The sequence below is a fragment of the Pteronotus mesoamericanus genome, unplaced genomic scaffold, assembly GCF_021234165.1.
Source record: "Pteronotus mesoamericanus isolate MK-2021 breed Mesoamerican mustached bat unplaced genomic scaffold, CSHL_Meso_final contig_27, whole genome shotgun sequence".
NCBI classification, from domain to species: Eukaryota; Metazoa; Chordata; class Mammalia; order Chiroptera; family Mormoopidae; genus Pteronotus; species Pteronotus mesoamericanus.
In genome coordinates, this window is record NW_026555115.1 from 8286911 (window position 1) to 8305529 (window position 18619).

Here is an 18619-nt window from a genome sequence, read left to right on the forward strand (position 1 = left end):
TTTCTCCCTCTCCTTTTCATTCTCTGAGACTTATCAAGCACTACTGTAGGTTCTCAAAATACAGCAATGACAAAAACATGAAATTCTTTGCCCTCTTGAAGCTTGCAGTAGTGGAACAGACTTTATTTTCTAACTCGTGTGTGTGTGTGTGTGTGTGTGTGTGTGTACACAAAAACTTGCTTTGTCTCTAATTGTTCCTTTTCATAGCAACTGTTACAATGGGTAGGCGAAAAAGTTCATTTGCTTTTTTCTGTGAGATGGCTCTAGTAGTGGTTAGTTGCCTTTAACTTCATTCAAAATAATTTTGTTAGATTGTATTGTGACAGCTGTCATATCAGTGTACATTTAAAAAAATCAAAGTTGATGAATTTTTCGTAGCCATTTTAATATTGAAGATGGAAGAAACTAAACATTTTTGGCATATTATGCTTTATTATTTCAAGAAAGGTTAAAATGCAACTGAAATGCAAAAAAAACATTTACTCAGTATATAGAGATGGTGCTGTGACTGAATGTGTCAAAAGTGGTTTCCGAAGTTTTGTGCTGGAGATTTTCTTGCTGGACAATGCTCCAGGGTTGGGTAGACCAGTTGAAGTTGATAGCGATCAAATTGAGCCGTTAATTGAGAACAATCAATGTTTTTCCATGTGGGAGATAGCTGACATACTCAAAGTATCTAAGTCAAATAAGTTACTGGTGAAAATGAAAAATGTATTTTTTGCTTTATGGAAAAAACTAAGCTTTTCGGCCAACCCAATACCTAAGAGGGAGCGGAAAGATCGCCAGGAGCTCCATGTACACAAAGTGGGGCTTGTGGAATAGCAGGCTTGACTTTGGTGTGAATGTAGAAAACAGGCATTGTGCTGCTGACCCCTACTGCGTAAACCAGGGAAGGTACACTCCGAGAAGCCAGCTGCCAGGCTGGCCTCCTTGGTACTCCTGGACCCTATTTCTTTTCAGGGAAGAGCTCTGGTGACAGACTCAGTGTTTCCTGCAAGAGTAGGGACTGTTTCCTATACAGACTTCTAATTACTCTCACTGTTTTTCACCACGCTCCATACTATTACTGCTCAGTCTGCTGAATTGAGTTTGCCTACAACTCTAGGCAAGACAATGCCCCTCTCTCTACAGCCCCTTTGTCTCTTCATCTACCAATTTCCATCTGGATCTTGCCGTTCATAAATTTGTCACACTCATGCATTGACTAATGGCTCTCGCCTGCTTTCTGGGTCCTCCAGAGTTTTTATTCATTAGGATTTGAATGGAGGCTTCAGAAGGCAGGATGGACGAACATTTGTGTGCAGATTTCCATTTTGACCTGATTTCATTTTCACAAATATTTAATATTTCCTTTTTTTTTTTTATTTTTGCAGATCAATGTTGAATAAAGGGTAGGGTGAAACCATTAATTTGACCTTACGCATTGGACATCTTGAACTTGGGAGCCCGTGGTAGTCTCTTTTTCAGGAGTGTGGACCTCACCTTTGGGACGAGACCTGGGTCCGGCCAGTTGTCTTCTGTCGACTTAAATTGAGGGTTTCACGGATTTTCCCTGAGCTTGGTTTGATTGATTCCATTCAATGCTTTTTGTCTTTTATCTGTTGGGTGATGAGTCTTTTACTTGCAATGTGAAGCAGTGATTTTTTTGTTTATCCTATCTTTTTTGAAATGCGGTTTACTTTGGGTGTTCTTGTTTTAGTATAGTCAAGCAATATGAATGAACTTACCTGTGCTGGTAGTGATTTTATAGGATTTATTTATTTATTTATTTATTTTGCCATCAGGCTTAGGGGAAAATCCTGTTTGCCAATTGTAATCAGTCATTTAAATGTCTTGCTCCCTGGCTATGCTGTTTTTTAAAATGCATATTGCTAATATAGACTACCTGCCTTCTTTCTGTATGTTAGCTACATACACTTTCTGAGGACTTTTGGAAAGGATGTAGTAAAACTTTTAAAACTTAATTTTGGCTCTGGGGTTTATGGCTAGTCTTCTCTATGAAGAAAGCTACCTCCTCCAGGAATATCCCCAACTCCGGTCTCTGTCTAGCTTAAGTGCTGGAGCACTTTCTGATGTAGTGTAGCTAACTATTAATTTTTAGGTGTTCAGTCTTGTGCCGCTAAGCTAGATAATCTCAGTTATACTGCCAGTATTGTCGAAGTATTACTATAATGATTTACTGCCACGCATGTGACTCATAAAGGTAGAATGGGGCCATTGGTTGTGTCTGAGACGCTCAGACCAGGCCGAGCTGAGATCCCTGCCCCAGTGGCGGCTGCGGCTTTGGGAAGGGGCCGCCTGCCGCTGGCTCCGCCTGAGCAGGACTGAAGCCCCAGCTGCGCTGAAGGCAGAGCTGCTCTCTGTGCTGCATCCCTTCTCTCACCCTCTGACTGGAAGATCAGGAGGGATCAAAGAAGAGCTGGGTGTCTGAATTTCAAGTTCCAAAATCTTTAGGAAAGCTAGCTTCTATCAACTTTATATTTGAACACAAGCTTAGTTATTTCTAGTAAGTAAACCAAGTACTTCTCAAGGCAAGAGTAGCACGAGAATCAAAAGGATAGATTGATTAATGTCTTAAGGACCAAGTCACCAAATAGTCCCTATTTTCAGTAGTCACAACTGGAAAAGCTTTCCTAAAATCTGATTTATCCAGTGAAAACAAACATATGTCATTATTTTAAATCTATGGTAAAAATAGGTAAACACAGAGTGTAACTTAAATTCATTGGCCACAGACTGTTTTTAATGAGAATGCTGACACTGAGCTTCTCCATTTTTGCACAATTGGAAACGTAGTTCCAGGCCAACGTTTCTCAGGTTCTTAGGAAGGGGTACCGGTGTCCCTCAGGGGCTGTCAGCTAGTTAGGTGTGACTAGCGCAGGGCACCGCATCCTGGGCGTGGAGACTCAGGAGAGCAGCTTCCTTACGGGCTCTGACAGCAACAGCAGCAGCGTTGCCCGAATGTGCCTGGCCACCTCCTCAGCCTGTGTTGTGTGAATTGTGTTCTTTATTAGGGACAAATTGCTTTAGGTACATATGTGTGTATGTATTTTTTTTTTCCTGCAGAGATGCTTGAATTTGTGTAAGTGTAGGAATATATTCCCCTCCACCCCCTGCGTTTTTTCTTTTTTGTCTTTAATGGTTAAAACAAGCTGTTTACCTCAGGTCCAGGGGAGGGAGTCTCATCTGCCCCCATTTTGCCTGGCTCTTAGGGGCAGGTACCAGTGACTTCCTGTTGCAAAACCAAAGGGCCTTTTCAGTATTTGTAGCATTTGCTAACGTGTCCCTGACTTAGCTTTCTCCTGGTTCTCGTTTTACCTCTGTTCTGGGTCTCATTCCTTTATTGGCTTTACTCTTACCACTCTTTAAAAAAAATTTCAAGTTTATTGAAGAATAATATACAAGCAATAAATACCTTTCTAAAGCCCAGACCTGGTCATCTCTTCACCCTAAATGTCCTGTAGCTACAGAACAGCACCCAGCCCTAGCACACTGGCTGCCCTCGGCCTTCCATCAGCCTGCCCCCCACCATCCTCCCTGCTCGCCAGCCTTCCCGGTCACGTGGCTTCTCTGTGGCTTGCCATGACATTCCTTACCAGCCACTCGCACACTTACTGGCTGCTTGTCTGTGTGTCCCTTGCCTCTTGTGTGAGCAGCCCTGAGAGCACAGACCCTGTGCTCTTCAACTCTGTCTCTGAGTCTTATACCGTTTTTGGCTTATTGTAGGATCTTAAGTTTTGCTAAATTGAAATAAATAGTTCAAATGTAAAATTATATAGCCTTGATGAAGTACTTAATTGAAGTTTCTTTACCAAGTGGTGACTGTCTTTTAAGGACCGGTACCAAGAGGCAAAGTGAAATAAGAGCTAGAGCTGTTATCTTAAATCTGCCCTGTTCTTTTTAGTAATGTTTCCTGGCTCTTCTTCCTCCCCAGTACCTGCCAAAGTGTGCATTTTCAATTTTACCTTTAACTCTCCTCTTCTCCTTCCCTCCAATTTTTGTTTTTTCCTGACCTCACATACTTTGAGGATAACCAGTCATTGGTGATCTCGTGGTGGTCCTGGTGGTCTTACCACTCGGGTCTCTCCCTTTTTTTAGGCCACTGTTTGTACCCCCACCTTAGCAGCTGCCTTAAGTCACCCCTAGATTTTGCCCCTGCCTGCTGCCTACAGAAGTAAGTACATACGGTGATTTTAGAGATTAATACACTGTATGCCGCCATCACTCTATGCCTTGCCTCATGAAATTCATCCTGCCTGGGATCTTTTCCTCTTCCAATTTCCAACAAAGTTCTACCCACCCTTCCATGGCCAGCACCCTAGAAAGATACACCACCCGCCGAGCAGACATTGGCTCCCATGGAGCAGGGCAGTCCTGAGCCCTTCACAGACTTCCGTGTGCCATTTTTCTCAGAGCTTTTGCTGGTCCCCTGCCCAGCATACTGTCTTTCCTTAGAACCCCCATTGAGCCTTTGTTCAGATCCTCCTTGTTCCCTGCATTCACTGTCCCAGTTTCTTCTTCCCACCGACTACCCTTGCGCAGCATTAGGATCGACCAGTGCTTCCTTGTGGCACGGGGCTCAGTGCCTTCAGCAGAGAAGCCCTCTTAGGCCTTTGTCTTTGGAAAGGGGGTACCAATGCCACAAATTTTTATTCTTTTAATCCTCATCAAAGTATGTGTTTATTGATTTTAGAGAGAGAGGAAGGGAGAAACATCGATCGGTTGCCTCCTGTACGCACCCTAACCAGGGATCAAAACTGCAACCTAGGTATGTGCCCGGACCAGGGATAGAAGCAGCAACCCTTGGGTGCCCAGGACGATGCGCCAACTAACTGAGCCACCCTGCTGGGGCCCAGGGATTCTTTTGTAGGAAATTGAATGTAAGTTGTGACAGAGAGCCATGGGTTTCACATCCTGGCTCTCTTTTATAAAATTTTCTAACAATCTTTCCATCTTGTGAGATGAAGGAAGTTAACATATCAAAAAGGTAAGAGACCACTCAGCTGTGCCTGGAATGCAGTTTTAAAAATTGAAATTGCTTTCTAAGTCCTTTCTTGAACTGTTTGTATAATGTCTGCATCTAACCATAAAAGGCAGCCAGTAGAGGGCCAGTAGGTACAGGGGTACAAGAAAGATTTGTTGAATATGTGAAACACATCTTGTGTAAACCTGAAACTTACAACGCTTATTCTTGGGTATGGCATGCTTTACTGCTAGTAATGCTGATTATGTGGATTTTGTGGGGATCTAATCCAGAGGGAGGTGGGGTTTGCTGTGCTGATCCTTGATTGCAGCCCAAGGCTCAGAGCACCTTCCTGAAGGTTTGACACATGGTAGATCTAGGATTCAATCTCAGGCTGAGTGTGGAGCAGAGCAGCTCTGCCCAGTCACACCATGTCTGTTAGCTACCTGAAAGTAAGTCTTCAGGGCATGCTGAAGAGAATATTTCAGAGGCCCTGGGTTTACAAGCACACAGTTCAGAAAGCACCCAAAGGAGACTGACTGACATTTCAATGATACCATGCGAATTGTTATGAACTTTGCTTCTGAGCTGCATCAGGGAGGAAGGAATTCCGGTAGAACTTCTCTTTAACAAAGGGAACTAAACATTTTTCTACTGTACCTGTTCATCCAAAAAAAGAAGTGTCATCCTTCTTACACCCCCTTCCCAAACAAAACAGCAACAACCCCCCCCCCAAAAAACCCCCAAAATAAACAAAAACAAAGGACAAATCAGAAAATGAGCTTAGGACTGATTTGGTCAATTGTGAATTTCCAGTATGACAAATTGCCATCGGAAAATGGCATGATGTGATGTCAAAATTTTATATTTAGAGAGGGTATGTGCTGACGTGTACAGTTCTGGTTGGCTTCTTAGGAACTACAACCCCGTGTGGTGGTGTCGTTGGCTATGTCTCTTTTTCCAGCTCCTATGAGCCTCACTCCTGACACAGGTCTGTCTGTGCTTTCAGACTCACTGAAGATTGCTGCCTTATACTTCTCCCCTAGCCCTGGATTTAAAAGACACTTATTTCAAATTCTCTTGTTACAAAATAATAATGATTTTGGTGGGGGAGGTTTTTTTTAGAGATGAGTCATTCTAAAATATGCCTTTAAAAAAATACACACCATGACGTACATGTTGTCTGTATTTACATTATCTGGAATGTTCGTTAGAGCTTCTTAGAACATTTTTTTGAATTGAAAATTTCATAGACTTTTAAATCATTTATAAATGATTTTAATAAATATTTTACTTGCTGTTACACTAGATGGATATGTTTTTACCAATAATAAAGAGGTATATTTAATATTTACTATGTAGTTTTGTGGCCATTTATTTTGTTGTGGTTGCTAGAATCTTCATATATTAGTAATTGCTTTTTCTAGCCGGTAGAATCTTTTTCTTCTTAAATTATATCTTATTAATTATGCTATTGCAGTTGTCCTGCTTTTTCCACTCTGCCCCCCTCCACCATTGTTCATGTCCATGGGTCATGCGTAGAAGTTCTTTGGCTACTCCATTTCCTATACTGTACTTTTACATCACCCTGGCTATTCTGTAACTACCTACTTGTACTTCTTAATCCTCTCATCTCTTCACCCGTTCTTCCCCTCCCGCTTCCCATCTGGCAACCATCTGATAACTAACTTATTTTCTCTTGCTGCTTTAAAGAGTCTCTCTTTATCTTTAACCTTGGGCCTTTTCATTGTGATGTGCCTTATAGTGGGATTCTTTGCATCCATCACAACTGGGATTCTCTGTTCTTCCTGGACTTGCATGTCTATTTCCTTCACTAAATTAGGGATTTATTTAATTATTTATTTAAAGAGCGGGAAAGAGGGAGAGAAACATCAATGTGTGGTTGCATTTCACGTGCCCCCTGATGGGGATGTGGCCTGCAACCTAGGCATGCGCCCTACACTGGGAATCGAACCAGCAACCCTTTGGTTTGCAGGCCGGCGCTCAATCCACTGAGCCACATCAGCTAGGGCAGGGAAGTTTTCTTTCACTATTTTTTCAGATAGATTTCCAATTTCTTGTTCTTTCTCTTCTCTTTCTGGCACCCTATGAGCGAATGTTGGACTTCTTGAGGTTGTCCCAGAGGCTGTTTATTCCATCTTCATTTTTTGGATTCTTTTTTTTTCTTCTTGTTCTGCATAGTTGAATTTTGTTTCCTTATATTCCAAATCATTGATTTGATTCTCAGCTTAATTCTAATGTTGTTTCCCTGTAAATTGTTCTTTATTTCAATCAATGTATCCTTCATTTCTGACTGGGTCCTCACTATGCTGCTGAGGTCCTCACTAAGTTCCTTGAGCATCCTTATAACCAGTGTTTTGAACTCTGCATCTGATAGACTGCTTATCTCCATTTCATTTAGCTGTTTTTCTGGAGTTTTGATCTCTTTTTTCATTAGGGTCATCTTTCTTTGTCTCCCTGTGTTTCTGTGTATTTGGTAGAGCTGCTATGGCTTCCTGTCTTGGTAGTGTGGCCTAATGTAGTAGGTGTCCTTTAGGGTCCAGTGACATAGCCTCCCCTGTCACCCAAGCTGGGTACTTGAGATGTGGGCTGGGTACACCCTCTTGTAGTTGAGCCTTGGTTGCTGTTAGCAGATCAATGGGAGGGATTTACCCAGCCAGTCAGCTGCAAGGACTGGGTGTGACCACTGACCATCAACCTCCACTCTCCATGGATGATCAGCTGGGTGATCCTATGTGGTCTGTAGCTGTCCACTGGGTGCACTGGCCCTGAGGTGATGCAGGCCAAGATCAGCCCCCACCTGTGTTTTACCTGGGGCACCCTGCCTGAGCTGTAAAGTAATCTGAGATGGCTGTTAATTGTGCTGGGCCTGGAGATTCCCAGGGGAGGCCAAGCTGTGACTCTAATCTGGCTGCTGCAGGAGCTCACTGAAGCCCGCTGTTGCTTCTTTGGTAGGATTTAGGAGCCAAAACCATCCATTCTTATGGAAAAGCAGCTGGGATGAGCCCATAATTTGGGTGGGACAAAGCCTCTGGGATCTCCAAGGCAGGTAACACAGTGTTAACCAGGTTGATGGAGTCTCAGATATGGCATCAGCTTACCAGCTCTCTGGAGGGAGGGTTTAGCAAATGCACGATGGCCTCTGCTTGCCTTGATGCCAGACACTTCAGTCTCTCCCTGTTTTGCCTTTCAAGCTGCTACCCTGGTCCTGGAGCTTAGAAGGAGTAGGTCTGAGAAGGTGAATCTGTGTGTGGGTTTTTAAAGAGGAAGTACTTAGGGCTCCAGCAGTTTCTTCCACTGATTCAATCCCCCTTGGTTTTTGCAGCCAGAAGTTGTGGGGACTTACATTCCTGATGCTGGAATCCTGAGCTGGGGGGCCTGCTGTGGGTTTGGGACTCCTCACTCCTGAGATATCTCTCCTGAATTTTTATCTTTGTGGGTGTGGGACCAGCCCATTACATGCCTGCGCCCCTCCTACCAGTCTGGTTAGATGTGGTTTCTTTAATTCTGCATTTGTCAGACTTCCATTCAACTCGATTTCTGACATTACGGAATGATGATTGTTCTGTATTTTAGTTGTAATTTTGATGTGGTTGTGCAAAGAAGTGAGCTGTGTCTGCCTATGCTGCCATCTTGACTGGAGAACCAGTAGAATCTTTGAATATACTTCATCTTTTTCCACTGAGAATGCTCTTCCATGGACTAACAAAGCCAGTGAGGGCCACTAGAGGTCAGTCTTCTTTCTCCAAATGCTCCCAGATATGCTGCTTGTATCCAGAGACTTGTAAATGTCCACTAGGCGGTGTAGCCCAACAGTGAATGTGTGTGGAGTGACCAGAGCTGTCAGGGATCATTGTGGACTCTCTTCTCTACAAGGAACCCAGCAAACTCCTGGGTGGGCTAAGGACAGTCAATTACATGACAAATACACAAGGTCTGTCCAGAAGGTACCCAGCCATATAATGTGAAAAATAGAGACATTTATTGAAGAAGATACAACATATAAGAGACATTGTACATAGAACAATGATGCCTCAGTCCCTGTCCAAGTAGGCACCCTGGGACCTCACACAGTTCTCCCAATTGCCATCAGCGGCTCTGTCGTTTTTTCCTGAATCTTATGGATGGTCTGAAATCTCTTCCTTTTCAAAGGTGATTTTAGTTTTGGGAAAAGCCAGAAATTGCTGGGTGCCAAATATCGGCTGTAGGGGGGCCGAGTCACCTGAGTGATTTGATGTTTTGCCAAAAAACTCTGCATGAGATGTGATGCATGAGTGGGCATGTTGTTTGATGAAGCTGGGAATACCAGTTGCCCGTAACTGCTGCTGTTTTCATCATATTGCATCTTTCAACAGATGAAGAACACTGAGGTGGCACTACTTATTAATTGCTTGGCCTGGAGGGGCATACTCATGATGGACAACATTTTCCCAATCAAAAAATACAGTTAACATGGTCTTGATCCTGCTGTGACTTTGCTGTGTCTTCTCTGGATGTGGAGAACCAGATGACTTCCATTGGATTGACTGGCTTTCATTTCTGGATCATAAATATAGATGCACCATTCATCTCTGATTATGATCTTCTTGGGGAAATCTTGTTCATTGGTAGTGGTTTGAATCAAGTCATTAGCACCTGCAGCACGATGTTCCTTCTGCCCTGGTAGCAGAAGCCGTGGAACGAATTTTGCCACGACACATTTCATGCCACTATCCTGCATCACAATCTTGGACACAGTACTTTTTGGAATCCTCAGATCACTTCTCACACTGTCAGTTGCAGATCTTTTTTGATTGCAGCCTGTACACGTTCAACATTCTCAGGTGTTTTGCTTGTTGCAGGCCTTCCAAAATGTGGATCACTTTCAAAAGATCTTCGACCATTTTTGGAGCATTTGTGCCACGCTATTATTTGCACTGCACTCATTGCATCATTCCCAAAAGCCCCCTGAATCATCCGAATAGTTTCTGCAGAGCTCTGTTCAAGCTTAACACAACATTTGATGCAGATTCTTTGCTCTCCTCTCTTATTTTGAATGCAATGGCCACACAGTACACATGCTCACTCAAGGGCTTCTACCACCCCCACTGACTAGTACAGTGAAGCCATCATTGTTTACGCATGCGCATTCTAGTCCACTCTCCTTGGCTGCCAGTTACATCGATGTCATGTAAAACAGTGGCTGGACTTTTTCCAGACAGACCTTGTGTATCCAGCAGCTATTTGTGCCAGATGAGTGCTAAAGTGGGTGATGGTAGGGCTTCAATGATAAATAAAATGAGCTTTGCCTTTACTCAGCTTACAGACTACTGGTACTGAGGTGGTGAGTGCTGCTGCTGCCACTGGTGGTCACTTTATGGGCAGAGATACCACTTCCACCAACATCCTACCATGTCCCAAGCCCTGGACTAAGTACTGGTAATACAAAATGGAAGAAAGCATGGCCTTGACCTCAAGGAGCTTTTGGATTGTTGGTGAAGACAAGCATGCACAACAATAAAAGTCATGTCGTAATATGCCATGCTAGCCTAGCTATGCCCCACTATGCAATAATATACGCTATGCTAGCAGTATGCACTTCATGTTATGCAGAATGTTGGGAGAATAAATAACCCGGTCTGGAAAAAGAAGGAAGGAAGGCTTCTTGGAGGAGGTGATAATAAGACGAGTCTTGAGGATGAAAAAGAAAACAACAAGGCAAAGAAAAGATGAGATTTGTTTAAAACAAAGGGAGAATATGAGCAAAATCAAGAGGTGCAGAAATACAGCCAGCTTTGAATAGGGAACTAGAAAAGGTTCCATCTTCCTTATGGGAAAACGGGGATGCCAGGTAGTGGTGAGTTGCTGAAAGTCATGTTGTGGAGCGGGGACATAGTTCAGTGTTTGAAGTACCTTTGTGGAGTGACCGGCAGATTGGTTTGGAGTGGACTGTACTGGGGGCCATGGCGATGCCTGGAACAGAGCAAGGACGTCCAAGGAGACTCTGGTCTAATCCCTCCTTTACCTCCTGCTGCCTGAAGGACCTCTTCCTATGGGTGTGACCACAGTAACTGCCAGGCTGAGTTGTACAGATGGTTTGCACTGAGGGGCAGCCTGTGGAAAGAGCATGGGATCTGAATACAGCAGCTTCAACTTGGCTTAGCAACAAAGCTCTGTGCCTTTTGGTGAGGAACTAAATCTCTCTGAGCGTCGTTTTTCATTTCTAAAGTGGGGATGATGACGCTTTACTTTTTAGGGACTTAGGAAAGATTTAATGTGTGTATGTGTATAAATACATGAACAGTGTTTAATGGTGAATAAAATGGTGTGTGATGGGACTCATTTCTGTCAGCAATGTTTGAAGAGGAGCATGAGACTGGAGAGAATGAGATCAGTTAGCCTCTTACAGTTGACCAGTTGGGATATTTGAAAATGAGAGTCTGAAGGAGGGCAAGAGCTGAGGGGAAACAGAAAGGTTTGGAACTGAGATATTTTTAAGAGGTAAAATCAGACAGACTTTGTGGTGGGTAGGGATGAAGGAGGAGGAATCCACAATGACTTCTAGGTGTCTGCTATGGGTGATCATATGGTCACCACCTGAGACAAACCACAGGGAGATGAGCAGGTTTCGGGGGAAAGATGGAACTAAGTTGCAGGGAGAGGGGCACACGGAGGCTTGTGTAGATCTGGAATCTTGTCCACGAGGTCTCACTGTGGTGAACAGGCCGTGATGAATCCCTCAGGCCAAACCCCTGGTGCTCCCCTCCCTCCCAGCAGCTCCTCTCTATGACTCAGCCCCAACCTGCTCGTGGTTACTGCACATGCTCTGCTGCTGTCGGCGTGGACTGGTTCTTTGGGCAGCTCAGGTTCAGTCTCTAATGTTGCACAGCCTTGATTGGGTATATTGGTTATCGCTGCACAAATACAGTGACTTAAAAAACATACATTTATTACCTCACAAGTCTGGTGGGTCAGGGTCCTGGTACAGCTGAGTTGGCCTTCCAGGCTGCAGCCGCAGTGCTGGCTGGGCTGTGTTCCCACCCCACGGCCTAGCAGTGGGAGCGTGCGCTGCCCAGCTCCCACAGGCTGTTGGCAGAACTCGTTTCCTTGAGACTGTAGAAGTGAGCGCTTCAGTTTTTGGTAGGTTGTTGACTGAAGGCTTCCTTCAGGTTCCAGGGCCTCACCATGGCTCCCTCTCATGTGGCCCTGTCCACGGGCAGCTCACGGCAGGACGGCTCACAAGTCATAAGGTAATGTAACTTGCAACATAACGTCATTGTAAGAGCGCCATCTCATCATGGTGGCTATATGGCATTGGCCAGAAACAAGTCACAGCTCCTGTCTGCACTCGAGGGGAGGGGACTACACAAAGGCAGGTGTGGACACCTGGTGACAAGGATCATGGGGCCACCTTAGTCCCGTCCCCACAGTAGGCTGGCCACCCTCTCATGCAGGGCTGATCGCAGGGGCCAGGATGGCTTTCTTTGGGCAGCTTGGCCTGAGTTCTCAGCCAGCCTGCTGTGCCCACAAGCGGGCAAGGTCACTCTGCTTAGAACACTCTGACCTCTACTTGCTCACTGCCTCTGGGCTCAAGGCATCCTGACCTGTAATCTGAGATTTGGGGAAGGGCAGCATTTTGCTGGAGCTCTTTAGAGGTGCAACCTGGAAGCTACTCTAACATTCATACTCTCTAGTTAATTAAGTACTTTGGATAATTTGTTTAATGGCTTAAGTTGACTTTTTTGGATGTTCTTTTAAGTTTTTCTCATGTTCCATCTCCTCAAAATTGGAAACAGCATACTTTACTATACTAGAGTCAATAAAAATTCAGTGGGATAAATGTGAAGATCTCATTGGGTGGCATCCTGTCTAGTAAGTAGAGAGGTTCTCTGAGAAACTGTGCAAAATGGTAAGTTTTTATAGGCAGAAACTGGGCAGGACAAGAAAGTTATTAACAAAAGAAAAGGAAGGATTGTTTCAGGCAAGGTACCCTGATGTTGATCAGGGAATTTCAGATGGATTTAAGTCCCAATCCTGGGAAAGGTTGAAACTATAGTTAAGTTAAGTATTAAGTCTTGGTTGTTCCTAACAAAAGTGACTCCATTTTGGGTCTGTTCTTTTTAACATTGGTTTTAACACTTAGATTAAATTTAATTTTCAGTCTGAAGCTATAAAAAGTTTTGACATATAATAATTAACAATTGACAAAAATAATGAACACATTACATATGAGAATGTTGCCTAATTTAAAGAGAAAATTCCCTTTATTATTATTTTTTTGGTGCTTCAATTTCCTCATCTGGCAAATCAGGAAGGCAGAAAGTTGATTTCTAAGGCTCTGAACTCTGGGCCACCCCTCTCCCAGGCCTGTGGTGAGGATCAAAGCCCAAAGCCCAGGAAGGCGCTGGCTGCCCAGACATGAGCCACAGCTGCAAGAACTCCACACAGACTTCCATTGTGAGGCTGCAGCTCCTACATAGTTTCCTCTCTGGGATTCCAGACTTACTTGTTTAAATGCTTCAATATATATGTGACTTTTCAGAAACCTATTTCATAAAGAGAGTTCAAACATAGTAAACTCTAGAACAAAAGTCTAGCTAGATAATGATGTAAAAATGTTTTACAACAAATTTTGGGTCTCTACATTTCTGACTGTCCACTTTGGATTAAATATTTGCACAGTTTCCTCTTTTCCATCATGTCTTTATCTTGTTGCTGCTGTTTCAACCAAACTCTAATGGGTATTTTTACTCAAGTGCCAGTCTATACTGGCCTGAATGTCTCATTCAATTGGGGTAATACTCCTCAAAAAATATTACACGAAATATTTTCCTCTTGACCACCCACAGACCGAGAGCCTGGGGCACTTCTGCCCTCGCCTGCGGGCACCTCCCTGGCATGTGCGTGGCTCACTCACCCTGCCTCGAGCCTGGGCCCGGGGCCCTCCAAGCACTGGACTTGATCACCACATACTATGATGTGTAAGATACACACCCCTTGTCATGATATATATCTTAAATAATTTATTTTTAATCCTTACCCAAGGGATATGTTTACTGATTTTTAGGAGAGATGAAGGGAGAGAGAAAAACATAGACTGCCTCCTGCACTCGCCCCAGCCAGAGGTCAAACCTGTGACCCAGGCATGTGCCCTGACTGGCAATCGAACCTGCAACATTTTGGTGCCTGGGACGACACTCCAACCACTAGAGCCACCAGGCCAGGGCACCATGATTTGTTTTTTAGTTACCTGAGAAAGAAATCTGACCAAAGAGAATACGTTAAAAAGCATCAGATAGCATATATTTGAAAAACAATGTGTCTTGCACTGCCGATGCCTTATGTCCCCGTCTTCAGTTTGCTGGTTGGTTTTCTGATAATAAAGAACAAACTGATATGTGTTTGAAGAATGTTTTATTTTTTCAGAATACTTCCCATTCGTTGGCTTGTGGGATCCTCCTAGGGCCCTGCATGGCAGGCAGGGCTATTGTCAGAGGCGTTGGTTGACGTGTAGGTACAAGGCACAGTGCCCTGCAAAGCCAGACATGAAGTTAGTGGTGGAGCTAGCCCCTCACAGGCCTCCAGATGTCTGGAACCACTCAGGTCGAGGGAAGGCTAAAGGCAAACCAGGACCACCGGGCAGGGGAGGGTCTTAAAGGGCTCTCTACCTCCCCCTCATACTGTCTCCTTAGATGAAGCGAGAGACAGATTCCTTTCTGTCCACATCCGGGGGCTTCCTCCAGTGTAATCCTTCCCTCCCATTGATACTTGTGTGCACAGAAGACTGAGACTCTCTAAGTCCTGAGTGGCTCCAAGGCCCACACTGCCCCTTTCTGTAAACAGTTACCTCCACCTAGTGGCCACAGGAAAGCCCACTTCCCCAAGAGAACTGCGGAGCTGGCCTTCCCCTTTCCAATGGAGGGTAGCATCTGATAACACATGGTAAACTGATTGCGTGAGGACAGCGCTTGCCCAAATCACTCCCTTGAAAAAGGTCCAAATGCAGTTGTTTAGTTTAATGACCTGCATTATTACAGGCTTGGGATTTTGTGTGTGTGCCAAGGAAAAGGGTGAATACACAAACTCTTCAGGGAAATGTTCCTTTAGGGAGTGCAGCAGACAACATAAGCCCCAGTGTTTGTAAGGGCCAGCGGTTTCAGTCACATTTTTAGGGCATTAATCAATTTGTATAGTAGTTTATAGGAATACTATTCCCACACTGAGTTTTGTTTACTGAGAAAAGATTTGAAAAGCAATGGGGAACTGAAGCCCTTCACCAGAATCTCAGCACGCCCTTCCCCACACGACGTGCAAGCAAATCTGTAACAGAGAGGAGAGGGTGTGCTTGCCTTGGAAAAGCATCATGCTCTACAGCCTTTCCCCAGACAGCACCCAGACCTTGAGTGTAAGAAACATTGCTGCGGTGTCAACAGTAGCCCTGCTCAGTAGCTGCTGTGTAGGGCCCCGCTGGCTGCGATCAAACGCAACGGCCTTTACTTCAAGGACTGCTTCTCTTAGACCAAACAAGCTGACCTCAGAGGTCTGCGGCAGCGGGGGGTGGACACGTTCCTGCCGTGTGCTGGAAGTCTGAGGGAGTTCTGCCCACAACCTAGGAGTTGGACCCCATGGTACTTTTTGTACATTCTGCTTGGGTGGCCAGGAGGTCACACAGGAAACCATTTCGCAATATGTGCCTTTTGTTCTTGTACAATGTTAGAGCCATGTGGGTGTGACTTATAGCAATAAGTGGGACCCGGTCCCCAAAAGCCGCAGAGGGTCCCCCTTATTGCTATGGTAATGGTTCGGCCTTGCCTTGGCAGTTTAGGACTTAGCAGGCTGGAGCAGTCTCCTTGCACGTAAGGAAGTTGTGACCATACACTGCTTTAAATTTCAAAGCAGACTTTTAATAGCAATCTCTTGCTACTTAACTAAAAGTAGATGTGTGCTTCTTGCCATATCCTTTCACACCTTTTCTCCCTTGCTTCCAGACCACTCCTTCTGCGTACCCTGAACAACAGATCCTCGCTGGGTTTGCGCATCGAAAGACATCTTCAAGCTAATCCTGTTCATTAGGTGCTTGTGTCGGCCAATTGCTTGCTCCATCATCTTCCCCACCTGTGTGCAATGGTGCCCTGGACAGGCTCCAGAACACTTCCTTTCATCCCTTGATTGGGTTTTATTTTTAAAAAGAAAGCCAAGTATATTTTTAAGAGCCACAGCCAGATGTAGTGAGATCTTTTGAGGCAACAGAAAGGCAATAAAGCAGGGCAGGCTGACATGGCTCACCTAACACCGGCTCCTGGGGCCCACGGCCAGCTCTCGCTAACCTGGGAGCATGGGAGTTGCACGAGGCAAATAACCCAGGGCAGTATTTTCCTAACCTTTCCTGTCCTTAAACAACTGACCCAAGTCTACACCTCTCCTTATCTCCAAGCCTTTTTCTATTGGTCCAGAATATTCTTCATGCCTCTTGCTTCTCAGTCACTCTCTCTTCCTGGTATCCCTCATTGTCAGTATCTACTTCCTGCCCCCATAATGTGCACACATGTGCATGTCATAGCATAGCTTGTCTCTCCATCATTATGTCATTTTCTCGAACCATAATCCTTTCCTTCCTGTCCTCCAGCCTGGCTTTGGGAACGGACACTCTCTCCCGCTGGCTTACAGCCGCCTCTGGGCCTGATGGCACCGCAGGAGCAGGGTTGGCCCTCCAGGACGGCGCTGCAGGCGTCCTCACCCTTCCCTGGCCTGGTCCTGAATTGTGCTGTCTTTTCTCAGCCTCTCAAGTGTGCTGCTACCTGATGGCCTCCACGGCCCATAGCCTGGCTCACGCGGCTTCACTCCTCGGTCACTGGCTCTCACCACCGTGCTCTTTTACACTAATGCCACATGGAGCCCTTTCTAGCGCAGGTCTGGTCATGTCGCTCCACTAGCTGATGATCTTTGAAGGCAGAAGACCAATCACAACTGCACAGCCCGCCAACCCCCGGCCGAGTCGCTGGCCCCTTCTCCTGTAGCGGGAGGTGCCTCCTCTGTTTCCCTGGGTGCCATCCACGTAGCATCGTTCTCTGGTCCATGACAGGAAAAATATGCGGAAGCTCCTCTGCATGCCTGATGTAGGCCCTTCACAGTGCTGCCCCGTGGCCCTCTGCCAGGGGTCTGCTTACGTGAGTGTTGCCTCTCTCTGGGCTTGCTGGGCGCTGCGTTTTGTGGGAGCACTTCCTTTGTGGAACTGCACCCCTCCCACCCTGCGTACCTGCACACTTCACCCGAGGGCCCCTTTTTCTCTTCCCAGGGCAGAACCAGGCGCTGCCTCCTCTGCCGACACAGCTCTGGAAAATGCTCCCACTCTCGTCCTGTCTCCACTGTCACATGATTGCTGGCTCACGTTCACTCCCCACCCCCAAGTTCCTATGCAGGGTGGCCTTTGTGCTCCATGAATATTATTGCATGGGAACAGAATGAGCACCGCGACATGAACAGAGAAGGATACAGTGATGACAGTGCTGTTTACATGCTGAGGGTGTTATGCACAGCATTTCCATTAATCTCTGAAGGAACCTTGGGCATGGCTCTGTATTGTCACCATTTTAGAGATGAGTAAACTGAGGTCCTGGAAGGTTGGATTTACCTGACTTCACACGGCTACTGTGTGGCAGAACCAGGCCTTGACCCCAAAACCTCTGCACTGAATATTTTGCAGAAAGCGAGGCAGATGGATAGGGCGGGGAGACTGTGGTCCTAAATGCCACAGCTGAGGTGCTGGTTTGGTGAGAGATGCCTTGAGGAACTGCTGCTGGTTTAACAGAGGTGCCCAGCAGCTGCTAGTTGTGTCAGAGGACGGCTCCTCTGGCTGGAGTTGGGGCTGGTCTGGACGAAACTGCGAAGAGTCCAGAAATATTTCGGCAGTGGGCTTGGAGGGCCTTGGAGAGTGATTGGATCCTCAGGCAAGGGAGAGAGAAAGAGGCATCAGGATGCCATTGTTTCTGGCATGTGGGATGGGATAGATGGGGTCCATTACCTGAGAGGGGAAACAGGAGACAAGTGCTGCCCAGGGCAGAGGCGTGGGCAGGCTGAGGGGCTCCTCAGGTTTGTTGGGTTTGAGGTCCCACGGTCCTTCTGGAGGAGTAGTAGTCAGATGGCAGCAGCTAGAGCTGTGATTGGCATGTAGGTCCTGGGCTGTCCGGGCTGGGGAGCCATCGGGCATGTAAGGTGAGGAGAGCGAGCCCATGGTGCGGGCTGGGCCACAGCAGCAGCAAGGAGCCCATTCAGGGGCTGAGGACCGGCTGGCTCCCCTGCTTCTCTTTCCACTCATCAGCTCTGATGGAAGCTCTGTCTGTCCTTTTGCCTTTTTAAAAAGCCTAAACTCATGGCCTTCCTCTTATGGAGGCCTTCCTGTCTCAGCTGACCTGCCAAGGGTCCCTCTGCGGTGGGGCAGCCGCGGTCCCTCATGCCGGCTGTCTTCTCCCTGTTGCTGCTCCTCAGCCCGTTCTGGGGCAAGGGCACCCCCACAGTGCCCACTTCAGCATGGAAGCCTTTATCAACCTCCCTGGCTTTATTTCACGCAGACTGGACTCCACTTTCAGAAACAGGGACTTGACCAATCACCCTTCTCTACTCACTAAGGGCGAGATGGTAGAAGACACCCACCTTTCC